This window comes from Elephantulus edwardii, unplaced genomic scaffold (assembly GCF_000299155.1).
Source record: "Elephantulus edwardii isolate Elephantulus edwardi_28Jun2011 unplaced genomic scaffold, EleEdw1.0 scaffold00338, whole genome shotgun sequence".
NCBI classification, from domain to species: Eukaryota; Metazoa; Chordata; class Mammalia; order Macroscelidea; family Macroscelididae; genus Elephantulus; species Elephantulus edwardii.
The window spans coordinates 1,026,929-1,031,635 of record NW_006400088.1 but is presented as its reverse complement, the minus strand read 5'-3'; the positions used below and the strand labels follow the sequence as shown (position 1 = coordinate 1,031,635).

The following is a 4,707-nucleotide window of genomic DNA, read 5'->3' as shown; positions in this document are numbered from 1 at the left end:
GGCCCGCGAGCCCCTCTTCCCTGGCCGCCGCTCGTCGCCGCTGTCCGGCCGCCAGCTCCACTCGGTTGTCCGTGCAAACCGGCGCGAGCAGGCCGCGGAGCCGCCTCAGTATCAAACCATGAATTATGTGGGACTGCTGGCGGGGCAAGTGATTGTCACTGTGAAGGAACTCTACAAGGGCATTAACTAGGCCACCCTGTCTGGGAGCATCGACGTCATCGTGGTGCGGCAGCAGGATGGTACCTACCAGTGCTCGCCTTTTCACGTGCGCTTCAGGAAGCTGGGCGTGCTGCGGTCCAAGGAGAAGGTGATTGATAAAGAAATCAATGGTGATGCAGTGGATCTTCACATGAAATTAGGTGACAATGGAGAGGCTTTCTTTGTAGAGGAAACGAAAGAGGAATATGAAAAACTTCCTGCTTACCTTGCCACCTCGCCAATTCCTACTGTAGATCAATTCTTTAAAGATAGTGACCCCCTTTTGATGAAATCAAGTGGAGATGAAAGATTACCTCAGAGTGCAGGCATCTCTCACATCTTAGAAACGGAGACAGTTTTCACTCCAGGTTCTGTAGAAAAGAAAAAGCGAAGGCGCAAGAAATATAAGCAAGACAGTAAGAAGGAGGATCAGCCTGCTACTCTTGCCTCAGATGACGCATTGGATGTGGAGAGAAGCTCTGATGATGAGAAGCGAGCCCAGTCAGCAAGAGGATATTCAAATGCTTCTTTAAAGGAAGAGGAATACAAAGAGCCTTTGGTCTTCCATTCCGGGGATCACTACCCTTTATCTTATGGAGACTGGTCTCCTTTGGAAAACGCCTATTCTCAGGCAGTGTGCCCCAAGAGTGATTCGGAGCTGGAGGTAAAACCGGCCAAGAGCCTGCTGAGATCAGAGTCTCACAAGGAGTGGACGTGGGGCGGTTCCCAGAGTCCACCAAGATAAGCAAAAGAGAGAGATGTGACCATCATCCTAGGACAGCTACAATTATGCCTTCAGAAAATACCCATTTTCGGATGATTCCCAGCGAAGACATCCTCATGAGGGAAGTTGAGAAGGACACATCCATTAAAGACCCAGTCTGTACCATAGTGAAGCCCAAGCCCAGAGCCTTGTGTGTCCACAAGAGAAGCCCGCACCAGGGGCCTGACGACATATACCTTGATGACTTAAAAGCTCTTGAACCTGAAGTTGCTGCTTTCTATTTCCCTAAAAGTGAATCAGACTCTGGCACCCAGCAATGGCCCGAGTTGGACACACTCTCTGGCTCCCAGTCCCTGCAGTCTGTGGGAAGCGCAGCCGCCGATAGCGGCACTGAATGTCTCTCCGATTCTGCCATGGACTTGCCCGATGTCACCCTCTCACTTTGTGGGGGCCTCAATGAGAACGGAGAAATTTCTAAAGAAAAATTCATGGAGCACATCATTACTTACCATGAATTTGCTGAAAACCCTGGACTTAGAGACAACCCCAATCTCGTAATACGGATCTATAACCATTACTACAACTGGGCCTTGGCTGCTCCCATGATCCTTAGCTTACAAGTATTTCAGAAGAGTTTGCCTAAAGCAACAGTTGAATCCTGGGTCAAAGATAAGATGCCAAAGAAGTCTGGTCGGTGGTGGTTTTGGCGTAAGAGAGAGAGCATGACCAAACAGTTGCCAGAAACAAAGGAGAGAAAGCCTGACGCTCAGCCGTTGAGCGACCTGCCACCAAGCACACAGGAGCAGGCCAGTACCAGGCTGTCTGAAGATGACTCATCAACTGATGAGGCATCTCAAGAGCTTGAGGAATCCATCAAAGTGGAGCCCATTCCTGGGGAGCGCCTGGTCCATGGCAGTGCCACTTCCTACAAGAAGTCCCTCAGGCTCTCCTCTGAGCAGATAGCAAAAGTGAAGCTCCAGGATGGACCAAATGATGTATTTAGTATTACAACCCAGTATCAAGGGACCTGCCGCTGTGCGGGAACCATTTACCTGTGGAACTGGAATGACAAGGTCATCATTTCTGACATCGATGAGATGATAACCAAGTCTGATGCTTTGGGCCAGATCCTCCCGCAGCTGGGTAAAGACTGGACTCACCAGGGCATAGCAATGCTCTACCATTCCATCAATGAGAGTGGCTACAAGTTTCTGTACTGCTCCGCCCGCGCCATCGGCATGGCCGACATGACCCGTGGCTACCTCCACTGGGTCAACGACAAGGGCACAATCCTACCTCGTGGCCCTCTGATGCTATCCCCCAGCAGCCTCTTCTCCGCCTTCCACAGGGAAGTGGTAGAAAAGAAACCAGAGAAGTTTAAAATTGAATGTCAAGAACTTGTTTGCCCCGACCAAGCAGCCCTTCTATGCTGCGTTTGGAAACCGCCCAAATGATGTGTATGCTTACACGCAAGTGGGCGTTCCAGACTGTAGAATATTCACTATAAACCCCAAGGGGGGGGGGGTTAATATAGGAAAGGACCAAAGGAAACAATTCATTGTACCACCGGCTGAGCGAGCTCGTGGAGCACGTGTTTCCTCTTCTCAACAAAGAACAGAACTCCGCCTTTCCATGCCCAGAGTTCAGCTCCTTCTGCTACTGGCGAGACCCAATCCCCAGCGTGAACCTGGATGAACTGGCTTGAGGAGACCCCTCTCAGGGCTGGGGTTTGGTCACTTCATCTCCCAGGAAGGGAGGTGACTGGCTGTTGCAGGACAGAGGACACTGGGCTAACTCGGCACTGTTGTGCTGGACCCAACGCACGTTCTAGCCAGGTACCCGCTTTCTCATGACCAGACGAGGAGAGCTCCGCGGGCTCCAAACGAAAAGGAGGGGCCTGTGCTTGTCCGTCCGTACACGTGCTCTGGATCTTGTGCTGGGTGCGGCTTTAATTAATTAAGTCAAAAAATGGGCATTTCGACAAAGTAAAGTGGTCTGGCCAGATCTGCTGAACTGTCGGGTCCAGTCAGTGACGTGTAACCCGCCTTTGCCCGCTCTGCCCTGGACTCTGGCTTTCCTGCTGCCCTCATGAGGCTGCAGCTACCTGCTGCAGGCCACTGTCTACACAACCAAACATGTGCTTCCAGCACTGGGCATCGTGGACGTCTTCGCTGTATGACTCCTTAGTGGGAGTCCTCAGAGTTACTTCTTAGATATGTCCAGAAAGAACAGGTGTTGCAAGTATATATTTGATTTTTTTTTCAATAAAAATCTTATTAGTGGAAATTGAGTTTAAAAAATAAACAAAAAAAAGAAAGAAAAAAAATCCAGAAGATTAACACTAAAAGTTCCATGATATAAAACATACTGGAAGAATAAAAGAATAGACCTAAATCAACTGAAGAACAGGTTATTGTTGTTGTTGTTAAGTGCTGTCGAGTCATACACGACTCATAGCAACCCTATGAACGAAAGAACTGAACACTTGTAAAACTTTCATCGTTTCTCCAAGTTCATAGTTTCTGGAGGAAATGGATGCCACTCCTGCTTCCAAGCATGTTTTAATCAGAGCTCCACCAAACACGGTCCACCATGGATAAACATTATCGCATTTGACACATCAGTGTCACAGTGTTTAGCATCACAGCAACCATGAGTTACCTCTGTATAGCAAATGGACAGACAAGTGCTATACCACTTAGAAGACTGTTTAACCAAAAACAATTAAAACCAGGCCTGAGGACTGCAGATTATAATCACCTAAATTGGCTTGGTAGCATAACTTTCTATACATTAGGCCAACAGAGCTCTCTCGTGAACAGCAGTTTAGGAAAGTACAAAACAAATCTCTTGACATCAATTCTATGTAGAAAAAAAAAAGAATTAAGAAATCTTAAAAATCATGTGTGACTACAAGAGGAAAATTTTACATGTGATCAGAATTCTAGGAGAGGAAGAAACAAAACATACAGAGAGAAGCACACGCGAGCGCGCGCACACACACACAGAGAAAGGAAGAGAGATAAACTTTCCCAAGATCATGAAAGACAAAAAGATAGCCTTTTGTCTCAGATAAAGTCTTTTCCCCCAAATATTTTTACTTTTAAACTATTGGCATTCCTCAAATGTCTGTTAACACATCATTAAGAATCAGAGTAAACAGCTATTTGGAATGTCTCCAGACAGAATGAAGACATGAGTCAGTAGATCGTCTGTCAGATAAGTCCACAAGCAGATGAAGGTCTTTGTTTTCTACCTGTTGTTTTACCTCTGTAAATGCTTGATTTCTCCAGAAAAGACTCACTTAGACTCGTATCTGTGACCTATCTTGGGAAGAATTGAACATCTCACCATTTACTTGAAGTTGTCTGATATCTTCAATTCATCCTTGACCTTTTTTTTTCATCTATTATCCGAGAGGCTGGGCTCTATGAGGAGAAGCGTGGCGTTAGGATTGGTGGACGATCCATCAATAATCTGCGTTATGCAGATGACACAACCCTGCTCGCTGAAACTGAGGAGGACCTCATGTACTTACTGCAGAGGGTAAAGGACTGCAGCCTTCAGTATGGACTGAGTGAGGCTCAATGTCAAGAAGACAAAGATTCTCACCACTGGACCAATGGGTAGCATCAGAATGGATGGCGAAGAGATCGAGATTGTTCACAGCTTCAATTTGCTTGCTCCACGGTCAACACTCTTGGCACCAGCAGCCAGGATATAAAAAAACATATTGCGATGAGAAAGTCTGCTGTTAGGGACCTCTCTAAAGTACTCAAGAGCAA

The 4,707-nt window shown here is 47.1% G+C and overlaps 1 pseudogene; it reads left to right on the top strand.

Moving 5' to 3' along the window:
- Nucleotides 1-118: 118 nt before the first annotated feature.
- LOC102877246 lies at nt 119-2,627 on the top strand (annotated as a pseudogene).
- Nucleotides 2,628-4,707: the final 2,080 nt, after the last annotated feature.